Source organism: Barbus barbus, assembly GCF_936440315.1.
Source record: "Barbus barbus genome assembly, chromosome: 36".
NCBI classification, from domain to species: Eukaryota; Metazoa; Chordata; class Actinopteri; order Cypriniformes; family Cyprinidae; genus Barbus; species Barbus barbus.
In genome coordinates this window covers 6,126,043-6,153,150 of record NC_136714.1, presented here as the reverse complement: position 1 = coordinate 6,153,150, position 27,108 = coordinate 6,126,043, and the positions used below count along the sequence as shown (strand labels likewise).

At 36.1% G+C, this 27,108-nt stretch overlaps 1 protein-coding gene across 8 annotated transcripts in view; it reads right to left on the bottom strand.

Annotated features, from left to right (window-relative positions):
* Positions 1 to 27,108, bottom strand: part of LOC306856211 (drebrin-like) — a 77,434-nt gene that overhangs the window by 27,872 nt on the left and 22,454 nt on the right. The window lies entirely within an intron of this gene.

Genomic DNA, 27,108 nt, shown 5'->3' with positions numbered 1-27,108 from the left:
AAATCACCATCAATACTGGTTAATACAGTAAACATTTAAAAGAAATAACAGCGTGAGGTGAAGCTGAAGCGCTTTTTCTACATGACGCATTGTATATAAAATTAATCACATAGCCTAGATACACAATATGTAAATGTTATATTACAAATTGTATTTATCTACACAAAATACATGTGAGCTTGAACTACGTGCCAACCAGAAAGTAGTGGATGCGCTTCTCCCGTTGCTGCGCGCTTTAGAAGCCATATTCGCTCTGTGTGCCGGTCTTGTCTCTAGACCGCAACTTCTCGCAGCCATAACCAATCAAATATCAGACTACCGCCCAAATACCAGCATAACCAATCAGAAAGAATGAAAGTAGTTAAAAAAAAATTTAAATGCATTTTTAGAGCCAATCGATCATCGTTTTCATGCTCGATCGTCGCTGATGCGTTCGAGTAATCGATTAATCGAGTACTCGTGCACATCCCTAACTGACAGGCTTACAAAGAGACACATATTATAATGCAAACAATCATATGCAAATAATCTAGAGCACTGGAAGAGAAAAAGATATCTCAAAGCTATGCAATGTTTGGCTGCAGCCAAGGGTAAAATTACTGTACGGCCCTTCTGAAATATGAATTATGATGTTACGTGTTGATAGTGGTAGAACAAAACTAACAAATAGCCCAACAGAGAAACTGTGTGGTTGAAGGTCAGCAGGGTTGATTTGGATCTTTTTATTTGGGGTATAACTATTCCTCATTTCACTGTGTGACAAAATTGCATACAATTACCATAGCTTTTGTAATTGAGCCTCAGCATCCAATGCACATTATGTTAAGTTCTTTTAAAAATAATGTTATATGTATTTTAATTAAATTCATGTGCATTAAAAATAGCGGTTCAAGATATATTGGTACCATATTACAGATTGTATAAATCCACTGGTGCTGGTTGAAAGTGGATAACTAAATGTGCATGCTAAATGACCTTTGTCATAATCTAATGCTTATTTAAAGGGGTAGTTCACTCAAATAGTTCATTCAGTGCCATAAATCAACTCCCATAAAACCTTAATGAACACAAATGAAGATTTGAATGAAACCTGAGAGATTTCTGTCCTTCCTGAAATTCCATTCCACCAATACTTTGATGCTTCATAAAGTTGGTAAAAAATAGTAAAAGTACTTCACAGTCTTCTGAGGAGACACGACTGAAACATTTATTAAAAACACTATCAATTAAGTCATAACTTATGACTCATAAGTTAGTTTTTGTAAATGTTTTTTTGTCATCAGACAGAATTTTCCAGAAAAACTCCATATTAACACATTCTGAGGGAAATCTGTAGGTGGTTACCAGAGCATTGCTAGAGGGTTGCTTGGGAGAGACCCTAAGCAGAAAACACCTCTGATACTAAGTGTTCTAATGAGTTCAGATTATGCCTCCACTCTTAGAGTGAGTGAATATGGTTCTGCTGAGACTTCTACTGGACATTATGTGCGTTCTGTAATGTTTATTTTTGTTGTGCATGTGATTGTGGTTTATCACGGAGCATAAAAGACATAATAATGTGGAAAGGAGAATAACACTGGCCACCAGTGCAAGGTCATGGATTATGTGTATCCAGTACAGAAAGAGTTGAAAGAATCCAATCCATCACATGTGATTACTTGGATCCTGCAATTATTATGTTGATTATAGAGGAGCTGAAAATACATCATGTGTTCTCTGGAAAATATATAGCCTAGAGCACCAAAATAGACCTACTTGACTACGCTCTAATTGTTTTCTGTCTGAGTGGTCCCACAATTAAACATCTAGGGCAGAATCCTCAACCCTCGCCTTCACCTTCCCTGTACTCCGACATCAGTTCCTCTTTCATCACCTCTCCCCAAACCATTTCCTCACTACCAAATATCACCGTTCCCGTCAGGGGCCCCAGCCTGAGTCATTAGGTCCCTGGCTCATTCACAGTCTGTTTCAAGATCCCCCCAGCTAACATAACGGTAAAAAAAAAAAAAAAAAAAAACACACAGCCATGGTAAAGAATGCAAGATGGGGCAAATATTAGTAAATAAGAAATACCGCAAATGTCAGTGTCACAGAAACTATATCTGAGAAAATAATATGGGAAGGAGGTGCAGCGTTTGCCGTTTCACTTCTATAAATATTCCATTTAAAGCAGACTCATTTTATTATTCATAACAGATTCTCATGACCTAGAAACATGGCTCAGAGCGTCAACGAGCCCAGAGTGAAGCTGAGCACGATTTAATCAAGCCCCTGAGTGGAGGCCTCCTCTATTGTCTCACCGGGTGGGAATCATGAGAACAAAATCTCTGTAGCCACGCTAATTAAAACATTCCCTTTTATGTGAATGAAATATTGCTGCATTCTCGCCATATCAACACCACATAACCTGCTAGAGTGATGCCATATACAATAACTTGAATATATGTCTTCTTTGATTAGCATAATTTTAATTTCTGAACTACAAAATTTTTTAATCATTTTTAGTGACACAAAGCCAAAATATCAGAGTGAACCAACCATCCTGATATTATCTTTATTTTTTACTTTACTTTATATTTATCTCTATTTACTTTATATTTATTTATTATTTAATAAATGCAATTCAATTTAAATAGTTTGGAATAATGTTTTATTGGCATAATGTCCACATTTTAAACTGCTTCAATGCTTATTAATATTTGAAAACATTTTTTTGTTGACTAAATCAAGTCATGTGATGCGACCAATAAAATTAATGTGGTGCACACAACATGCAGAAGAAAAAAAAAAACAATACGATATCATGACAAAATGGTAATGACATTATAGAGGGGGCACCTGCAGACCCTCTTCATATGCATCAAAATCAGAAAGTCTTCTAACAGACATGGCAAAATGAGTTCAGGTTATAAAATGTCATGGGGTGTACAGTAAACTCCCCCTAAAACGTCCTAATATTCATTTTAAAAATACTTTTTACCTTCCAAAAATATATATTCAAACAATGAAAATAAGGAAAAGATGTGTACACTCAACTATTTTGTTCTTTACATTCAATCTTTTTAATAAATAAAAGTTATTTAAAACCATATGATGAATACAAAAACTTGGCGCATTTTTAGTGTTAATCACATTTTCTTTAAATATAATTTTCATTTTGAACACTCTTGTATGTCACTGACCCTAACAAGATATGAATGCTTTAAGTAAAACATATATATCTGCGATTGACTGTTCTCAATCGTCGATTACATAGCAGACACGGAAATGGCCAAATTAAAAGGTATCCCAAAGGAAGAGAAAAGAATGTGCACGGAATTTGGTCAATTCGGCATCGCTGCAATTAATTCCATTCTAGGCTTCAGCATTCATTCTCAACCATGTCATTAAAATTACCGCACGCCTAAGCAGGGGCTTCTAATTCGATTGTTTCTCAGAGGGTCGCTGTGTCCAATCTGCCCCATGCCCATGGCAGGGCTCTTTTTTTCCAGGAAGCCAAAGCAATCAAACATTTGGGAAATGTTGCCTACGGCCTCACAAACTGATACCACATGTGTAATACATCTTGCCTCTATGAGAAACAAGACTCAGGTAATTTTCTCTAAATTGAGTGCACGTGTCCCTTAAAGCAGTACTGAAAGTTTCTTTCCTGTTATGCAGAAAAGGCAAAAGAATAGTTTGCGACAGAAAAACTTTAATAGGAAATTAATATGTTGACATGGGAAAAAAGATTTCATTAAATATTATCAGGTGCGCTCTGGGGAAGAGCACTGTCTGATACTGATATAAATTGTAGAATAGTGGCCGACAAACAACATAAAAGTAGTATATACAAATGTAAAATATGGATGTACAAACTCAGAAAAATATACAACAATGGTTCCTTTAGCTTGTCAGTGGGGCAGAACCTTATTAGTATCTTGAGGTAATAATATGAACCCTTAAAGGGATAGTTCACCCAAAAATGAAAATTCTGTCATCATTTACTCACCCTCAAGAAGTTCCAAACCTGTATGAATGTCTTTGTTCTGCTGAACACAAAGGAAGAAATTTCTGGGGCACCATTGACTTCCATAGTATTTTTTTTATACTATGATTTATTTATTGTCCCTAAAGGTACAATATTCACATTTTACCTATACCATATTGTTGATTGTTCAGTTTTAGAGAATATTGAAAACACCTCATTAAATTAACCTTGTTAAACTAGTTGACTATCACGATCCATTCCTGCAAGCTCTCTACTAGTGACAGAATGATAAGTTGAACTATATTTGACATTTTAGATTGCTGGCTTATATTAATGTTCAAAAATTTAGGGTCGGTTAGATTTTTTTATGTCTTTTAAAGAAGCTCACCAATACATTATTTGATAAAAAATACAGTAAAAACATAAATATTTTGAAATATTATTACATTTCAAAACAACTGTTATTTTTAAAATGTGATTTATTTCTGTTATGGCAAAGCTACATTTTCAGAAGCCTTGACTCCAGTCTTCAGTGTTCATGATCCTTCAGAATTCTAATATGCCAACTAGCTGCTCAATAAACATTTCTTCTTATTATTAATGTTGAAAAATGTTGTTTAATATTGCTAATACTGCTTAATATTTTTGTAAAAACCATGCTGCATTTTTTAATGCTTTATTGAAAAGAAATTTCAAGTACAGCTTTCAAAAAAACTAAATATATAAATAAAATAAATGTTTTGTAGCATATATCGGCCATATGTATAAAGTGTGCATATTTTTGTCCGTCAGTGGTACTAAAATGAGCTATGAATATCAAATATTTACCATGAAAATGTACTGTTGAATCACTGCAAAATAAAACGTACAGGTCACAACACAAGCACACCCACGCTGACACACACACACACACACACACACACACACACACACACACCATCTAACCATTCTCTTGTGACGCAATTGCCTCTCTGCAAAATAAGAAAGCTCAGCAAAACGTCCCGCCACAGAGAAGCTCATGCTATTAAATTCAGTGGATGCGAATCAAATGTGGGCGGTAGATTCTATCTAAATATAATTATCAAAGGAAATAAAAATATCATCATTTAAAAGAGGCTGATACAGCGAGTTCAGATGAAGAAAAGATGCAATCCTAAACCACAGTTTTTAAATCCATTACGTCAGTAAACCTAAAAACACCAGCAACACTGTATTACAGTACAGTGGGCCATTTTAGGTAAAAGTTTTGTGTTTGTTTGTTTGGTATTTTTTAGTGAGATCCAGTAGTGTATAAAAATAGATCATACATCATATAAATTCCAAATAAAAGTATATAAAACATTTTCTTAAACTTGGTATATGCACAAATATATATCTTTCAGTTGTGTAATTGGAGCAGATGAGTGACAAATGATTGGAAAAACAATATGAGAGTTTACATCACCTATTCTCACAGTGCATGGAAGGACATGGGTCCATTTATAGGCCACACTGAGCTCCATCAGCCATGTGCATTTATACATGCACAACGTTTGATGTACTGAAGAACAGACGTTTTAACTGGACCACAAATTGAGAGAGAAAAAAGGAAAGGCTCATTAAAGGGGAAAGTAACATGTATTTCAAAGAGCGAGGAAGTGCGGAAGATAAAGAAATGGCCTGAAATAGAACAGTACTCGTTCTCGGCTCACACTTGATTAGGGCTGATGCTGGATTATAGTCCAGCAATAAATCATCACCTCTGTCCCACAGCCAGATAGGAGTTTTTATTCCCAACACGCTGCACAGATGTTCATTCAGATAATCTGTAATGCCCCAGAAAACAGTGATTGAAAAAGACAACATTGAACAAAAAACGTTATTCTGGCATGATGTAGAAATTTGTACGAAGAAATGAAAAGAAATTGGGGAGGGGCTTAATCCAAATAAATGAGTGAATTATAGTATGGCAAGCCTATACGACACTCTTCTAAAAAGTCACTTGTGATTGAAGATGTGTGAATCTCACAAAAAAATCAGGACTGCATGAATAATTAAAAATTAAAAATCAAAAGTACAGTATGGCTTAGTGTGATTATCACATTGCAAAGGCTGCGATTTAATCAAGTAATTAAACTTGTAATGAGAAGCTAACAAAAGAGAAGTATGTTAATTTTTATAGCTGTACTGCAAAGTAAAACTATTATTAATCATATTTTTATTTAGTAAACCTTTGGAGCTTTAAAAAAAAAATTATATGGAGACAGAATTTTTATATCTTTTGGATGAACTATCCCTTTAATTAAATATGGCATGCACTCTTAAAAAGGTCTGTGGACTGGAAGGAGAGGGGAAAAACAGATGAGGAAGAGAAAGGCAGGCATAGAGAAAGAAGCAGATGGAAGCATCTGGCAGTGTAAGCCTGTGGGCTGGAGGAGAGGAGTCGGGGAGGATGGGTCATGAGTTGAGAGGGGTCAGGGCGACACGCGGCCACCACACTGACAGCTGTCAGCAGAACACAGCATGACAAAGGGATTCCTAACCAGGCCGGCAAGTCTCTATACAATGTGTGAAAATTGCACATATACTCACACATAGGGTCCTGTTATTCACACTTCTCAAAATAAGAAAATGGAGATTCTGTTGCTGAGCAATAGTACAATTGGGAGCATGCCCATGTTTTTTTGGCAGATTTGCTTGTTTTCACTGTAAATGGGATACACATGCTATTTTTACATCACCAGTTTATACCAGTATTCAATCGGGATGCATAATTTACACTAATATCAGCTAATATTAGAGGACTGATTTTTTTAGGGAACAATTCTCAATATCAAAGTTGCTTATTAAGATGCCTATTATAATTAACATATTGTCTGTTTGTTAGTACTTATAAAGCACATATTCTGCATGACCATATTCTACATCCCTAATCCCACCCAATGCCTACACTTAACAACTACCTTACTAATTATGAATAAGCTGCAAATTAGAAGTTTATTGAGACAAATTGGTAGTTAATGGTTTGTAAATAGCGAGAATTAGACCTTTTTTTCACAACATCGCTATTAAATTCCACATTGAATAAAAAAGGAAAGAATATATCAATGATTACAAAAGGATTTAAAGGAAAAACAGGACATACATTTTCTCTTACACATTTATATTAATTTTAACCTAAAAAAATGATGTTGGATTTATGTCAAGTACGCATTAACTATTGCCTAATAACCTAAAAACATATAAGGAATCATTTTCTTTAATACAATCAGACATGAGTGAGTCTCATCACCTTCTCTTTTCCCAGACAGTTTTCCTCAGACTATCTTAAAATCCCAAAATCAATAATTTAAGATCAACCTCTGCAGCAAAAGTGTTTACTGCTAGAAGTGAAAAGCCGCTGACTTATTTGTGACAGGAAGCCCCCTCCCTTTACCACAAAAAAGGAAAAAGACAAGGAAGGGGAGATGGGGGAGGGGTGATGAGACAGTGAAAAAAACGAAAATCAATAGCTGGATTTGAGAAAGAGGTGAACCACTACAGACATCTGCTACCCTGAGCCAAACTGTCCCAGCAGCCTGCTGAGAGAGCTTTTCACAGGAGGACGGCATACAGACAAAGCACATGACAAATTTAGATGGATGTACACACAAACCATACATACTTAAGTAGCAATAATCTTAGTCCATGTGTAATTTCAGCTGATTGTGTGCACAAACACATACAGCTACACTACGAATACACATACAGCTACGAATGCACATGCATTCACACACTCACACACACACACACACACACACACACACACACTCTTCTCTACCCTCACTTCAGAACAAGTTAAAGCTTGCCCTCTCCTCCAGTCCCAACAGAGCATCATTAGGACAGCCAGCAGCATCCCTGCCGTTACCATGGTGATGCTGGTCCACAGGCGTCTTGCTGCCAGAGGGGTGTGTTCATGCTCCAGTCTGTATCAACAGCAATAAGATGTTTCACAGTGGTCCACACACACACACACACACACACACACACACACACACACCGTAGTATGCAGTGTGTTTGCCAGGTAACACAAGCCAATTCAACACACCAGAAACACATGTGTTTTAAACCCATTATGTGTGTAGAACTGTGATGGCTAGTGGGAAAAATATTTTAGTTTTTGTCTGAAACAAAACAAAATACAATATAATATAATAATACTTTACTCTGGCCACTTTATTAGGTACAACTGTTCAATTGCTTGGTAACACAAATTGCTAATCAGCCAATCACATGGCAGCAACTCAATGCATTTAGGCATCTAGATGTGGTGAAGTCGACTTGCTGAAGTTCAAACTGAGCATCAGAATGGGGAAGAAAGGGTGATTTTGAACATGGAATGGTTGTTGGTGCCAGACAGGTAGGTCTGAGTATTTCAAAAACTGCTGATCTACTGGGATTTTCACGCACAACCATCTCTAGGGTTTACAGAGAATGGTCCAAAAAAGAGAAAATATCCAGTGAGCGGCAGCTGTGTGGACAAAAATGCCTTGTTGATGTCAGAGGTCAGAGGAGAATGGGCAGACTGGTTAAGAAAGGCAACAGTAACTCAAATAACCACTCGTTACAACCAAGGTATGCAGAATACCATCTCTGAACGCACAACACGTCGAACCCTGAAGCAGATGGGCTACAGCAGCAGAAGACCACACCGAGTGCCTCTCCTGTCAGCTAAGAGCAGGAAACGGAGGCTACAATTCGCACAGGCTCACCAAAATTGGACAATAAAAGACTGGAAAAACATTTCCTGGTCTGATAAGTCTCGATTTCTGCTGCGACATTCAGATGGTAGGGTCAGAATTTGGCTTAAAGAACATGAAAGCATGGATCCATCCTGCCTTGTCTCAACGGTTCAGGCTGGTGGTGGTGGTGTAATGGTGTGGGGGATATTTTCTTGGCACACTTTGGGCCCCTTAGTACCAATTGAACATCGTTTAAACGCCACAGCCTACCTGAGTATTGTTGCTGACCATGTCCATCCCTTTATGACTACAGTGTACTTATCTTCTGATGGCTACTTCCAGCAGGATAATGCACCATGTCACAAAGCTCAAATCATCTCAGACTGGTTTCTTGATAATGAGTTCACTTTACTCAAATGGCCTCCACAGTCACCAGATCTCAATCCAATAGAGCACCTTTGGGATGTTATATATATATATATATATATATATATATATATATATATATATATATATATATATATATATATATATAGACACACACACACACACACACACTTTTTATGTTTCATTGGTAAAATGAGTGAAATGCATGCAGGCCCATGAGCAGCTTTTTTGGTTTAAAATATTATAATAACACATACAATATTATATTATAAGTTTGGCTGTAATATCAAATAAAGCGAAATAGCAATAATGTTAAGTTTAATGCTTAAATTTAGCTCAAACAATTACACATTTTAGATATAATTTAGACACCAAACTACCCTAGTGGAAAATAAATTGGCTAAAATGCATTTGAAATACATTTATTTCATGTATACTACATTTACTTATCTATGTACTTAATAAAAAATACCCTGCAATTGTACTTTTAGTATACTAAACTGGTATATTTAAAGTCTGCTAAATTGGAACGACTAATTTTATACTTAGTGCACTTTAATTGTGCGGAAGTAGTGCTGAAGTCCACCTAAAGATATGCTAAAGTACAGTATATTTGATTGTGCTAAAGTGGAACTATTGCAAGTATAATTCAGGCACACTTTAAATATCTTGCATTTAAAGACTGATATTATTCAAAGATCATACAATCCTCATTAACAGTGACATTAAAACACATTTTACTCTTAATATAAAGAAATGTGCATTGTCCAAAAGTAGCACTCTAATTAAAGTTTAATTATAATTTTTATATCAGTAAGTCTCAAGCGATTTGTCTGTAAATATGTTAATAGATTTGAACTGTACTTAGTATGAAATAAATGTATTTTAAATATATTACTTTTTAACTAGGGTAGCAGGAATCAATACAAAAAAATAAATAACCACAATAATAATTATATGGGGTGCCAACCCCACAGATGATTAACTTTCTTAAAGGGCTAGTTCACCCAAAAAGGAAAATTATGTCATCAAGGCATCAAGTTGCTAATGAAATTAAATATACACCGTTATGCCCTCATATAAATCTGTGAGAGACAAAACGATACCAGACTATACAAAACAGCGTCAGCGTAAAAGCATGTGATTTACAAACATCTCTTGTGCTTTGGAATGGAGTGGAATGTCCCCAGAAATTTGATCAAACTGCAGATTGAGCCATTGTTCTTGTGGCCCGAACAAGTAGGTCATTTTCATTCGAGCACAACATTTGTGTGTATATGCATGTACAGGTCGATGTCTATTTGTCAGTTTGAGTGCAAGCTGCTGTCTTGAGATGACTTGTCACAACTAGGTCCAGTCGAGCACAATCAAAATCGGAGACTGCAGCTCATTTGAGTTGCAAAATACATGTTCACAGTGTACATACAGTATGTGTCTATGACTTTAAAATATATATAAAAAATTGCTACATGAAACATCACTTTAATATTCTAGAAGGCCTCTAAGTTTAAGTGCAAATACATAGGTGACATTACTCATACACAGAACATCAAGATATACGGGGATATCACACTGTTGTCATGGCAACCAAAAATTCCCATCAAATGCATAGGGGAATACTGTTCTTCTATGCAGTGCCTAAAATTGCTGAACTGCCATAATTTGCTGCTAGGCATTGCTCTCAAGACTGGGAATATTTTTGGAGATTTATCTGCTAATGTTCTGGAAATACCCAGCAGCTGTGTAACGCTCAGAAATTATGACTGTGACAGTAATAACAATAGCATTTTGTGAAGCTAATGATCATTCCAGATCTTGATGCGCCGTGTTTTCCTGACAAACCAAGCAAAGGTGGATCATATTTGTCACACATATGGAAAATACATTTGTCAAAAACCCTCATGGGTGGAAAAGCCTTATGCTGACTATGACAAATATTCCTCCAGGAAAGATGATCACAAAACCTGGTTCATTTTCTGCGCATCATTACATAAGGATCCTTGTTGCAAAGGAAATAAGTGACTGGAAAAATATGCTGAGGACTGCAGGTTTGTTGGCCCTGTTTAGGACATACTGGGCCGGGGGTTAGTCACACAGCATCTCTCAGCATCTCTGTGAAGAGTGTTTAATGAAGGCCTTTAGTCTGCAACTCAAACCATGATAAACATTTCCAATAGTGACAGGATGTAAATCAACTCACTAGGGGTGTATGAATGATTTCAATTCTTTCTTTGTTTATTAAAACATTACAGTCAATATGAAAGCTATTTCCAAATGAAACGGGATATTATTCAATGAGAAAAAATGCAGATCTCAGTAAATCTTTATATCACTGCAAAGGAATGTGAGATATGACAACCAGGCATTGTATTTATGAGATGCTTTCATATAAAACCTTGGCCCTTTTTTACACATACAGCCTTTTCTAGAAAATTACCAGTGAAATAAAAGACTGATTTACTGGTATTTTGAATAATACCAAAAAATAAAAATAAAATCAGCTCCAGCAATTTTCAAGAAATTGTAACATTACTGGTGAATTGCCGGTAAGAGAACAAAGCATACGATTACCAGCATGAGCTTGTACAAGGTAAGAAATCTGCTATAGGCCAATTCTAAAGTTTTGACAGAGATTGGGTAATTAACTCTGCGCTGTTTACTCCAAAGTAAAAAAATAAAGTTGTCAGATTTGACTAATAGTTAAATTAAAGCACTTCTTATCCATGCAGATCAAGAAAGTGGAATAGCGTTTAAAAGTAATTTCTGATAACTAGCTTAAAAATGAACAGAAAACTATGTGAACAGAACAGATACTGTATGGTGTATTTACTTTGAGCTAGACTTAGATTTATACTTTATTGTCCTTTGCAGGAAATTTGCCTAGGACTCAAATCTGCAGCAATAGGCCTATACAACAATCACACACAATAACAACATATTTAAGAAAGAAAATGTCCTATTAGAAAAGTAAATCTGGCAATTTTATAAAGTAATTAGGGATGTAACAATCAACACAACTCACAATATATGATTCATGATACTGATTTCACAATATGATTTCTCACAATTATTTAACAAAATGAAATTTAAGACAAATTGAAATGAAAAGGTGCCCTTTTATTATTTCTCAGACAAAATTCAGAAACTGAAATGTCAAATAACAAAACTAAAAATCCCAAATAAAATAAATAATACAAATTAAATCTTTTCATATAAAACAGGATTTGCCTGTGCTCTTTCCTTTTAAAATCAGAGGCCACCACAGCATTTTAATCACGATCCAAAAAAAGATGCTGCAAAAATGCAGCATGAGCAGTTTTTCATTTAAATTAAGATTGTAAAATTTTGAAATTTGAAGCAAAAACAGAATGGTCTGACCTTAGCTTTGTGAAACTATACTACATAAAACATCTGCATGAAAAAAAAGTAGCAGGTGGGCTGAATGAGAGCACAAATTCATTCTCTGACAGCAGGTGGCGCTTATGGAACAGCAGTGAAACAGCGTTCCTTGGTTAATGCCGTAAACAAAGCAGTGCTGCAACACTACTTCACTATGCAAGATGAAAAAAATAACACCTAAACTTCTCTGAAGACAGTCAGTTCCCCTCAGAGATACATTTATATAAACCCCACCCCCAAATGTATTGCAATTCCTTTAACATATCAACTGACTTGAATCATTAAATTTTTTTATTGATTTTCAACCGGCTCAGGATGTATCGTTACATCCCTATAAGTAATATCATACTAATTTGTGACAGTGGACAGTGTGAACTGTGTCCCAATGTTATCTGATGGCTCTGTTTGATTTTTAGGATCCAGTGGCTCCCAAGTAATTTGGCTGTAATTGGCCTTCTAATGGAAAATACAATCAATTGTAGCACAAACACCAAAATGTCACCAAGATGAACACCTCTTCAGTCAATCATTGGTTTGTATGAACGCCACAGAGTATAAATAAACCTCCTCAACAGCAAGCTGCAAATGCATGACGTTTCCCGGAAGAACGATGAATGAAGACTTATCCATATGCTGTCCTCGAGACAAGGAGATTTTGATAACTCAGATAAATACAATCAAATTCTCATCTCCATAGGAAGTGTGGTCAGCCAAGACAAAGTTTTCTCAGGATATCCAGATATCTACGGGGGAAATTCTTGAGCTCTTACTGGATTAAAATACTTCACATCTTATGCTCCTGTTTCAGGGACATGCCGAAAAAATAAACTAGAAGTGATGAGGCATTAGAGACTGCCTATGAGGCATGTGAATCATATGCACATCTCTGGAAAATCTATGGCCTGTAATCAGGAGCAGCCTGTTCGAAAGTGCGGTGAAGAAGGAATTTGAGCTACATAACTTTGGATGGTACATTCCCAAACTATTCCAGAGGCCGATCAACCACTCTACCAGGCAAGAAAAGAAAGCAATGGATGTAATTGGTAAAGTTGTTTGTGACAGCCAGACATTGGGAGGAGGTGTATCTGAGTTATGATGCCCTTTGACCCGCAGCTAGAACGTGGTGACATCATTCCCTCGGCTTGTTTAGTCATCGCGCTGTAAGACTAGGAGAGAGTTACTGAGCAGGGATGGCAAATACCCAAAAGTATTTCTTCAGTCTGAGTATGTAGTAGTGTATTAGCATTGGGAGGAGAAGCTGGGAAAATCCCCTTATATAGTCATGGGTACAGCAAGGCACTGGAATCCATGAGGAAATGACCATGTGCTGCTAGAGAAAATGCTATTGGTATCAATAAATCAGGCCGCCTCAGAGGAAATACAGTACAAGTCACCTGCAAAGCTATCTGCTTTAATTACCACTTCAGTGCAACAGTGAGGAATAATTATTTGTAATTGCAGTGATTACATGGGTTCTGCAAAGTTTTCCTTTTTTGAGTTTCAGAGCGATAGGTTAGAAGGTAGGGAGACACAGGGACACACGAGCATACGCAGATGGGGCGAGGGAATGAAGATTTTCCACAACAGAACATGCATGAAAACAACTCAGTCACTCCAGGGGGTTCTAGTGACTGTGAAGCAATAATGGGTGGAGAGGCATCTGTCACACCGATGATACGGCACATTGGCACACATCCAAATTCACTACTGGCCAAAAGCTTAATAATTAAGATTTTTTTAAATAAGTCTCTTGTGCTCATCAAGGCTATTTGATACAGTAAAACATATATTATGAAACATGATTACAACTTAAAAAATGTTTTCAATATATTTTAAAGTGCCCCTATTATGGGTTATGAAAGGTTCATATTTTGGTTTTGGGAGTCCCCAACAACAGGTTATCATGCATGCGAGGTCAAAAAACACTTTCATTGTCTTACAATATGCATTTATTTTTACCTTATTTGCTCAACGATTCATTTTTCCAAAGCCCTTTTTGCATGTGATTGGTCCGATTGGTCGATTTCATTTCCATTTCATCATACCTGTAATACCTGATAAAGCAGTGCTGCTTTATCAGGGAAACAGCTATTTTTAACGTATCAAAAGCGGCACCTAGTGGCAAAGAATGAATTTGCATTTTCATACAGACCAACGCGAAAATCAAGTTTTCCCAGGTCTCCGCAAGAAACAAGTGGGCGGATAATAAACGACTCGTTTCAATGATTCAGAGTCAGCTCTTTCTTTTGAGAGACAATAACTTTATACATGGTGCACTTTCGGGTTTTAAAACTTTGCAGGATGTTTTCATTCACTTAGAGCTCTGTTACACACTGCATGAAAGGTAATTTTCAAAAATCCATAATAGGGGCACTTTAAACCACAATTGGTTCCTGTGATTTAGCCATTACTCTAGACTTCAATGTCACATGATCCTTTAGAAATAATTCTAATATGCTGATTTAGTGCTCAAGATTTTTTCTGCTTGATATGTTTTGTGGATAAAAATGATACACTACCAATCCATGTATCAAAAATATGGATGGTTGGATGGATACTGTACATGATTCATCATATTCTTCCAAAAAAAAAAAAAAAATCTGGTTCAGAAATAACTTTTGTTCTGACTGAATATCCTGAAATACCTCACAATAAAAATGTAAAATGTGAAAAATGTCAACTTAAACATATTCACCCCAGCTCACACATTCACACATAAATAACAGCATACAGAGATGCATTACTGCAGAAACGGGGTCACAGGGTCCTCATGGAGATCGGGTCACATCCCATCCAGCATCAGCGCTGCTCTGACTCAAACTGTGAAAGCCATAAATACCCTCGCCAGCACTTACTGCTTACTCAAACTCTCTAGATTCAGAAATACTACACACATTATGTGCACACATAAACAGTGTATATTAGTCTTTTTAACAGCTGAGGTTTTTCATGCCTGTTTCACACACGTAGTTACATCTGTTTCATTCAGCTAAAGGATGAGTGATAACTAAAATAACTTTATTCTACAAGAGTTTCTATAATTAGGGAACCCACGCCTCTTCGAAGGGCCTATTAATGTAGAACCGGCAGTGAAATTGCATTGATTTGAAATAGAAAGAAATAAACGCTTGAAATCATTCAAAAGCCTTACATGGAGTTATCAGAATCAGAATCAGAATCAGAATGAGCTTTATTGGCCAAGTATGTTTACACATACAAGGAATTTGTTGTAGTGACAGAAGCTCCACAGTGCAACAGAAGGACAGTAACAGGACAGGACACAGGTAATGAAACAAAATAACAGGAAATAGCCAATGACCAATGTACAAGCAGCAAAAAAAAAAAAAAAGAAATACACAATATATAATATATAATATAGGCGACTATGTATGTACAGGTCAAGTATGTGCAAATTAGAAATGAGAAAATAAAATAAGTGAGTGTGGTGAATGGATAATGTATTAGTTGTGTGTTTTACGTTTATTTATTGAGTGTTCATGAGATGTATTGACTGAGGGAAGAAACTGTTCCTGTGTCTGGTCGTTCTGGTGCTCAGAGCTCTGTAGCGTCGACCAGATGGTAAAAGTTCAAAGAGGTTGTGTGCTGGATGTGAGGGGTCCAGAGTGATTTTACCAGCCTTTTTGCTCACTCTGGATAAGTACAGTTCTTGGAGAGTGGGGAGGGTTGTACCAATGATTCGCTCAGCAGTCCGGACTACCCTCCGTAGTCTTCTGAGGTCAGATTTGGTAGCTGAGCTGAACCAGACAGTTATTGAGGTACAGAGGATGGATTCAATGATGGCAGAGTAGAACTGTTTCAGTAAGTCCTGTGGCAGGTTGAACTTCCTCAGCTGGCAAAGAAAGTACAACCTCTGCTGGGCCTTCCTGACAATGGAGTCAATGTGAATATCCCACTTCAGGTCCTGAGAGATGGTGCCCAGGAATCTGAATGACTCCACTGCAGTCACGGTGCTGTTCATGATGGTGAGAGGGGGGAGAGCAGGGGGGTTTCTCCTGAAGTCCACGATCATCTCCACCGTTTTGAGTGTGTTAAGCTCCAGGTTGTTGAGACTGCACCAGACAGCCAGCTCCTTAACCTCCTGTCTGTAAGCAGACTCGTCACCGTCCTGGATGAGGCCGATCAGTGTGGTGTCATCTGCGAACTTCAGGAGCTTGACAGAGGGGTCTTTAGATGTGCAGTCGTTGGTGTAGAGGGAGAAGAGCAGTGGGGAGAGTACGCAGCCCTGAGGAGCTCCAGTGCTGATGGTTCGAGTGCTGGATGTGAATTTGCCAAGCTTTACTAACTGCTGTCTGTCTGTCAGGAAGCTGTTGATCCACTGGCAGACGGAGGTGGGGACGGAGAGCTGAGTTAGTTTATTTTGAAGGGTTTCCGGGATAATGGTGTTAAAAGCAGAGCTGAAGTCCACAAACAGGATCCTCACATAAGTCCCTGGTCTGTCCAGATGCTGCAGGGTGAAGTGTAGTCCCATGTTGACTGCATCATCCACAGACCTGTTTGCTCTGTAGGCAAACTGCAGGGGGTCCAGTAAGGGTCCAGTGATGTCCTTCAGATGAGCCAGCACCAGTCTTTCGAATGATTTCATGGCTACAGACGTTAGTGCCACAGGTCTGTAGTCATTAAGTTCAGTAATTTTGTGTTTCTTTGGGACGGGGATGATGGTGGAGCGTTTGAAGCATGAGGGGACTTCACACAGCTCCAGTGATCTATTGAAGATCTGTGTGAAGATGGGGGCCAGCTGCTCAGCACAGATTTTTAGGCAGGCTGGTGACACACCATCTGGACCAGGTGCTTTCCTTCTTTTGTTTTTCCTGAAGACCTGGCACACATCGTCTTCACTGATTTGAATTGTAGGTGTGGGGGAGAGAGGGGTTGCTGGGGGTGTGAATGGTTGTGTGGAGGGGTGTTCTGGGCGGGTGTGGGGTGATCGTTCAAAACGACAAAAGAACTCGTTTAAGTCGTCTGCCAGGTGTTGATTCTCCAGAGTGCTGGGGGGTGGTGTTTTGTAGCTGGTGATGTCCTTTAATCCTAGCCACACTGAAGCCGGATCGCTGGAAGAGAATTTGTTCCTGAGCTTGTCAGAATAATTCCTCTTTGCCACTCTGATCTCCTTTTCCAGTGTGTATTTGGCGTGTGTGTATTGTATTTTATCCAAAGAGAGATATGAATATCTATTCTTGGAACAGTGTAGATCAGTCCAGTAAAATAAAATAAAAAATACAGGATGTACCATAACCTTAAAGGATTTAAAATAAGAAAATGCACATATTTGAAAAAGATGTCTGTCATTTAATGCCAAATCTAATTGTCAGTCCAGGATCATTTAGGCGTGACTTCTGCCGCATCCAATCACAGCTGACAAACTCACATTGTCATTTAAATGAGGCTGTTCATCTGCATAAAAGAGCATCACCACTCTTCATTTAAACAAGTTGTGCTACTGCCACATCAAAGAAAAAAAAACAACAAAGAAAGTGATTAAAGTGCAAGTTAATTCCATGCTTGTGGGTACAGCTGCCTGTTTGTCCGCAGTCACCATTGACAATGCTGAAAATAATGGCATTCCCAAGGAGATCCACCCAAAAACGTATTTCTTCTTTCAAAATGATCATCTCTGAGGTTATAGAAACTTAGTGAAATAGAAATGCACTTTAGTACAGAGTATTAATCATTGTATTTATACTTACTAGTACTTATACTTTAATTGCAGTTTATTTACAATGAAATGAAAATGTATTATAATTTAAATTTATATTAAATACAATAAGCGAAACTTAAAAGTTCTATACGATCTGCTTAAACAAGGCTAAAGTACATCTTTATATATATAAGTTTATAATTACTTTTTACTGTTATTTGATATAATTAAAGTAAATTACATGTTTTAAATGTACAAAATGTTAAAAAATATTTAAATATGTAAATTCCAACAGAAATTACATTAAAGCATAGTTTACCATAAATACTTGCAATAGTCATCACATTAAAATAAGTACTTCTTTAAAGCATGACAAAAGATTATTAAAAGATGTATTATGTATTATGTATGAAACAAAATGATTTAAAATGGATCTGACATTGACTAATTCCACTTTTTAAAAGTGTACGTCAGCCAGTGTTTAACATAGACTTGAATTTTTTTTTATATATATATATATATATATATATATATATATATATATATATATATATATATATATATATATTCTTGTAAGATTCAAACTAAACTACAGGTACTCATTCAACATAATTAAGTGCACATCTATTCCACAAAGTAAGACAATGTGAGGAGTGTGAAAAGCATCCGACTGGTTAATCTAATCTTGTGAAATGTCTGTGGGATTAAAGGTGTTAAAACTGAGAGGATCTCAAATTCACAAACACAACTTCCTCTAACATCTCAGGTGTCTTATCTCCAGAGCAAGGTCACCATTGCTATCGCAGTCCTTCTGTGCCACCAACTCGGGTGACTTTCAATCATCTTTACCTAAACCTACACCAACCATGATCGACCTAACAAAAATGGATGTACAGAAGATTTTGTGAGGATTTGAAATGCTAAATTTACCAAGTTCTTTAAGAATTTTTAAGCAGCAAGTAGAAACAACTTAATGTTCCACTGATTTTGTTGTGCTAAGAAATGTTTATGTATTTACAATGTGGCTTTGACAAGCCCTAATGATTTTCTAACCAATTTTCATGGCCTACCTCTGCAAAAAAAAAAAAAAGCACACATCACTTTTCAAAAGTGCTTTTTAATCGGTTGTTTCCCATCACCCAATGGTGACCACTAATAAAGGAATATAAAGACATGTTTGAATGGCAACCTTTAAAAAACAACAACAAAAAAACATCAGTTTGGACAAGAATTCACTGAAAAAAAATGCTATGAACAAACTAAACCTAGTCACTAATTTTCATTCAAAGACAGTTTAAGGAGAGGAAGACTGACCATTCATTAAAATTGCTGCTCAGGGATGTTGCCAAGATGGCCACAGAGTAGACCAGCTCATTCAAGTCCAGGCCAAGACCTAGAGCCGAAAAGGGGTGAATCCAAGTCAAGACTGAGTCTACATGCTCCCGAGTCCAAGACCAAGACATAACAATATGGTCTTGGAATTAAAACCAGGTCTTGACTCAAAATGTTTTGGTTTCACCTATTTTTTGTATCATGACAATCCTAAATTTGACAACAGGACAATCTGATGTGTCACAGTACAGTTTCAGACCATTATTCAGTATCTTTTATGTATTTCACTTGTAGCCCTATCCATAGTTTATTGCGGCAGTCATTTCCATTTCACCTCGTCACCTCTAAGCATTTACTGTGTTGCGCTCCTCTAAGTGTTTATTCCCTCAGCTTCCTGTTGTTCTGGAGTCAGCATGACTGTGCTCCTTTTCAGTGTCAGAACTAAAACTAACTGCTGAAATGTGCAGGATATGGCCAAGCCTCACCAATAGCAGATGGTCAGCTGTAAACAAGGTTTGAGGACAGAATCGGCAAACAAAACCAAGCTGACAGGCTTGTTTCCAGGCTGTTGCCAAGAAGACCGTTACTGAGCTAATCTGAGGTCTCTCATTTGCTTTGGAAAAAGCCAGCTTCACTCTACAATGGCTGGGCAAGGTTTCATATGAAATTATTGTCCAATTCCCTTTGGATAATCAGGTTTCAAGACAATGAAACTTATCCTTTCACGCAAGGCCGCAAAATGGAATGTTCTGTTTCGAAGAGATCATAGTCCATTTTATCCCACATGAAGTGACACTATGTCTTTGCTGCAGTGATGTAAGAGCTTGATTATTTAACGAGTTTTAATATCTAGGGTGCATACCCAAATGCATTTTTAGGCTTAACGGCATGGCTGATCTGCCACCGCTTGCGAAAAAGAAGAACATTTTTGCATACGTTTTACTTATTACATAAAACTATACTTTAAAGAAAAGAATTAAGTGCAAACTGGATGTAATGTTTGCTGACACTTAATTGCATATATGCAATTAGATACAAATGTATTACAAATTAATTTTATAATAAATGCCATAACTTGAATTTATAAGCACTTTGAAGTAAACAGGATCTTTAGATGAAATATTGCAATATTGTCTTTAAAATAAGGCTGAAATGTAATGCCGAATGTACTAACAAGCAATTCGGACAAATAAAATGTAATGTCATTTCTATTAAAACTTGTATGTCAAGTGTTGAAATAATTTTATGATTGCAAATTTGTAATGCTGAAGTACATTTAAAATGTATTTACTTGAAATGCAATATTTAATAACACACTACAGTTTTTAAAATCAAGTACTTTTTTACTTTTGTGCTTCAGTAGAAGACAACACATAAAAGTATATTTCTTTAAAGCACAACAAAATATTATTAAAACAATGATTTCAAATGCACTATAAAAACTTTTAATTTGACATTGTCGGTGTACTTTTTAAAACTGTACTCAACTGTTACTAAATATGTAGTCATAAGATGTACTCTCTTTACACTTAAGTGGCTTTTTATTTCATTAATATTATATTTTTTATTTTATTTTTAAGATTTGAGCCCACCACAAGTGCACATTCAATACAATTAATCACACTTCTTTTTCACAAGGGCACTATATAAAAACATGTATCATCTCTTGAAAATTGTATTCATAAAAATTAACAGCATTGGAAACTGTACTATGCTGGAAAGCTGCACATAGTTCCTGTACCAATCCCCAACAGCAAAACACATTTAATATTAATACTGTATTTAAGGGGCAGTTAGTTGGAAAGTTAAACTTTAATACTTTCCTAGAGAAATTCTCTTATTTCATGCTGCATCCCACATTTGGTCCAATTTAGAAGCCCTAGTCTCAGTCATGTGGTCATGATGTCACTGCACAAGCAGGCGGTTCGGTTTTGTTGTTGCTGAGGTCATAGTCACATTCCATATCACCCATTTTATGCCTGGTGATGATGTGCTTCGATACTATTGCTAACAGCAGATTAGTATTCTTTTTTTTTTTTCTTTTGAGTCACAAGAGACAAGGACGATTCTTGCTAATGGTTATTTCTGATTAGGACACTCAAATCTTTTCAGACAGCCATTAAAAAGCCTGGTTGGTCTTTGGGGAGACAGTTAGCTCCTTGAGCTGAAGTGCTTGATCTGAATAATACAAGTGTTATTTATCTCAAGCAGAAGAATACAAGAGCTGTCTTGCAAGGTCAGTACCCTACAAGCGAAACAATCAGGCCAGTCACGTTAATCATTTGCTTTTCCTTCAGGCAAAAGTATGCCAGTCTCTCTCGGCTATGGCTTTCAGTTGACAATTGATATCTAAAAGAGAGATTTAAGTCCGGTTCACAGCAAGAATGATAACTATAAAGATAACTATAATGACAGAATCTACATCAATGTACATAGCATTCTGTTTAAGCATGTGCTGCAGTTATGTGTCCGCCACTTTAAATGTTCAAGCTCTTTAAAAGTCAATTGATTCTGATTTGCTATCATTCATCAGATAAAAAAATAAAAAAATCACTCTGAAAGTGTTCATTTATGTCATTATTGTTACAGCTGTGATGTGGGCTTAAAGGGATTGTTCACAAAGGTCCAGCTTCTAAAGGGGAACTCCACCCAAAAATTAGAAATTTCTCATTGATTACTCAACCTCATGCCATCCCAGATGTATATGTCTTTCTATCTTCTGTGGAACACAAGATAATTTTAGAGAAATAATCCATCTCTGTTAGTCTATATAATGCAAGGCCCTTCAAAGTTGACACTTAAAAAACCAGTAGGCTACTTTATATGACCCCAGTTGATGAATAAATGTCTTCTAAAGTGAATTTATTTATTTATGTAGGTGTATGTGAGATTTTTATATTTGAAAATTTATATTTGAATTATTTAAACTATAAAACATCACTTCCGGCCAACCCATCATGTTGTAAAAGTCTGCACTTGTGAAATCAATTCTTCACATGTAGCCTACACACATTGTACAAGTCGAACAAGACTTGATGTGCAAAGAAAATTGCCAATTTTGCGTGAGTTTACAGTGCACAAAACATTGATTCATCAGCTGGGGTAATAAGGATTACCGTTGTGTTTGTTTTGCGTGGTTTTTGTTTGGAGTGTAATCTTTGAGAGAGCTAACCACTTGCATTATATGGATTTTTTTTTTTTTACAAATCTCTGTGTTCCACAGAGAAAAGCAAGTCCTATACATAAGGGATGGCATGAGAGTGAGTAAATTATGAGAGAATTTTCAGTTTTGGGTTTATTATCCCTTTAAGAGTAACTGAGCTAAATATTGATGTTAATTTTGGGCCAATAACTTGAACATGCTCAGCAGGGCCCACTTAGCTTGATGGCATAAAAAAGCTGTATAATTCAGCAGCACTCTAGCAGGATGCCAAATATAGTTCCACTGCCTGAAGGAGGTGGCAGATGACGGAGGCCACTATTATATGCAGGACAGATTCTTCGCACCTGGACAACGAAGGCTTTACACCCACACTGTACAGGTTCCAGTTGTCATCCATGTTGTCATTTACTGGGTGAAGTCAAGCTACTCTGACATTTTCCTTAGTGAAGTGTAGAACTGTGCCACCTGCTCTTATCCACATGCAATTAGACCCTTCAGTGGGAGGGCAGCGAACCTGTTCGCATCAGTGTTGCCAAGGACCAACTGTCATACAGGTGACAAACCTCTATAAGCTGTCTATATACAAATACACCCTCACAATGGTTTAAAAAAGTTCCAAGACTGGTGTTCAGCTGTCAGTGTTTAGAGTTGAATGTTGTATCTGTTGTTCATTGCCATCTATTAAAAATGATCAAATCACATAAGCGATAATTGATAAATAGCTTATATAGAATAACATGCTGTAAAAATATATTGTTTATTGCTAGTTCACGTTAGTTAAAGCATTAACTGATGTTAACATATGAGAGTTTATTGTAAAGTGTTACCAAAATTCTATACTATTTTGTCTAAATAAAAAAATATATATAAAACATTAACAATTTACATCAGTGAATTTAGGTAACACAAAATTACAATGTACAGTATGAAAAATGGATATTCATGGGATACTGTGTTAAATTGGTTTGCATCATATCTCACAAATAGTAGTTTTTCTGTGGAAATTTATGAATTTTCATCAAGCTCAGTTCTCTTCACTTGTGGGGTACCCCAGGGCTCTATTCTGGGTCCAATTGTATTCTCCCTGTCGAAACAAGTTTCACTTATAAAGGTTATGAAGATGTGAAGTAATTAATGACATAATCATAATTTTTTGAATGAACTATCCCTTTTAAAAAGAAAACCGAAACAGAAATAGGTTTATAATATCTTTAGTATATGGTTCTGAAGAATTGGAGTTGTTATTCTCTTGTCTTCTTTAGCAGGCCAGTTAATGCATCAGAAGATAGGTGGCAGCTCACAGAAACGTTGTGTTCTTCTCCTCTTGGAGATGACTGTAAAAAGCTCCAGGAAGAAGGCGTGAAAGCCTCCAGAACAAGCTCGGCTCCATATGGGAAGCGAGAGCTCCAAGACAAGCTCTTGCAGAGTGACATTTAGCCAAGAAGTGCATGTGAAAGCATGACCACTGAACTTCTGTGCTGGATTCCAAATGCCAATGTGTTCATTTATTGTGCAGACGCTCAGCCGATGCAAAGAAAGTAAAACTGGAATGTATCAAGTGCACACAGCCACTGGAACCTGTGGCCAGACTATATAATGGCTGGTTGACATTTAAGCATGAAAGGTTAGGGGAAAAAAATATTTTTTAAATAATAAAGTCACAGTTGTATTGCACATTCTCTTGACTATTTAGACAAGTAAATGATTATTGCCTCCACACCAGTCTCTACTTGGTGCTAATCATTTCATCTCTTTTTATAATTTTTTCTAATCAGAATGGCCCAACTGAAGCACTGCCACTTACAAAAACATAATTACAGTATTTGCTTATTGGCGCTTGAGTTCCACTTAAAACATTTTTTCCAAACCACACCATCTGCAGGACTCTACTGCATGACAGACATTTGTCATCTTATTCTCAGCTGCTTTCCAAAACAATTCACTGGATGATAAACATGTGCAGCCATTTTTCAGTAACTGTGCCACTGTTAATTCATCTAAAGTGGACATTGTTTTGAGTTGTTTGGTCTGGTAATTTTAGTGGGTGTATAGACGACATGAAAGAGATTCACGCCCTTGCATATCTCATTAAGATTCAAGGTCTTAAAAGAAAAAAGAAAAAACCTTCAGCCCTCCTCATATTGTTTTCAAATTATTAGAACAAAAACATTTAGGAAATTAAATATATCGGGCAATATTTGATATTTAATTGTGCATGCTTACTTCCCCTATTTTACATTTAGATTACATTTGCCATCATCTAACACTCATCTAAAGTGAATATTCAAAAACACTAATTAAAATAATCTTTCTCAAATAAAAAAATAAATACAAATTTGATACATAAATTCACGTAAAGCATTTAAAAATATTTTTAGTGCTTGATTTTATTTGATTATTTAATTATTTTTTTTTATTTATCTGTACAAAATATAATAAATATACATACACACATACATATATTTATATTTTATATATCAGCCATTTACAGTTAGTGGCCATAACATTAAAATAATTACCTGTATCTACATTTATGCATTTAGCAGACGCTTTTATCCAAAGCGACTTACATTGCATTCAAGTTACAGTTTCTACATTTTAATCAGCTCTTGCTTTCACTGGGAATCGAACCCATGATCTTGGCGTTGCTAGCGCCATGCTCTACTATTTGAGCTACAGGAAAGCCTATACACATTATATAGTGTATCTATACACTCTGAATAATTTCTTTAAAAAAATAGGACACAATATACTGTATGTATACAAAGGAATTTTCGGTATTATTATTATTTATTTAATTTTGTTTTTACAGATGTTTTACCTGGATTTATAATTTTGCGCTGCATTGCATCCCCCCCCCCTTTTTTTTTTACAGTGTAGAATTTTAATATAGATGCATCTCAATTGTGACATATAGTATGAGTTAAGTGATAAGTTCTAATTGAAAATCATTGTTTCCAATCAAAGGAAACCAGTTAGCAAAGGCTATTCATTGAAATGCAAATTTCACTCATTTAATTGGTTCATATGATCATGAGGGGCCCCCCAAAAGTGCGGATTCCCACCAACTATTTGGGGGCCTCAATGCTGAACAGCTACTCTGAAAGTGTGTGGACACAAACAATTGTAAGCCAGCATCACTGTCCATTTTTGTGAATCACTCATATAGCATTGTTTGAAGGCATATTTGTAAAGGAAATGATCAATGCTCCATGATATAGATTCCATGATAAACGAAAGTCATTATCAGTCAACTGCAGTTGGCAGCTTTCCTTTACTCTTCTGATAATAGCATTACTCTATACTGCTGACAAATGCCTGAATCATTCAGCCTGATGGCACATCAAACTCTGTTATTAGCAGCAAACACTAATCAAACAAGGCAGGTTACAGTATCATAATGTGTGCAATGTGTGACATGCAGTCTACAGGCCTTTTGCACTAACCAGACACATTGGGCCTTTCACCACCAAGAATATTTAACTGGACTGTACAATAATTGCACAATCTAACCACAGCCAGCCGTCCATCTTCAACTCCAAGGCCTGATAAATTCATTTTCTACACCAAAGCAGAGAAATACTGTAAAACAATCCAAGGCAGCACTCTGAATAATGTTGTTATCGTCTATAAAGTTGAAGAGACAACAACACCTGTATGAGGTGTAAAAAGGCAATCATGAGGTGCAATGGTTTCCAAGATAAACCTAAAAGAAATGCTGTCGATTATCACTGAAAATAAGTTTGCGAAAATTGTATTTACAGTCATAATCTGTATACGGGGCAATGTGCAGCAGAAATATGCTGCTTATATTTTGTTGCAGGACTAACCTAATCAATTAATTCATCCATAGACAATTGTGTTATTTAAACTATAAAATCAAAATCATTCTTAAAGCAGAGGGACTACTTTACTAGTTGAATTATTTTTTGGTTATGCATTACCTTTTTATTTAATATCTTTTTCTTAATATCCTGATTCCAGAAATAAATATGAGCCAGTTTTTAAATTGTTCAAAGATAACGCTGAAATCAGTCCGAAAGACTGCACTGTATAATTCACATCCTGATTCATTTCTTTCATATTTTAGAAAATAAATAAATAAAAATAAAATAAACATTGAAATTGAAATTTGAATCACATTGAATCAAAACCTTGTGAGTCACAAACTGAATCCGGAAATCTGTACTGATACCCAACCTACCAGTCTCATTTTAACACGCATGATGATTAAATCTTTTAGCTGTGCTTTTAAATAAATAGTGTGTACATTAACATTTAATTTGGTGCAACAAAATAATTAATTAAAATAAAAAAGATTTAAAAAATGTAATTATTGTAGTCAATAAAATAATCCTATGGTACCTGGTAATTATATTTTCCCATTGCCAAAGTATAAATCTAATAAAGTGAGGTTTGATTTCTTTGTTTTTTCTCTCTCTCCAAAATCAAAATGTTTTAAGAATTCTTGAATATTTCAACTGGAAAATAAGACTAAATT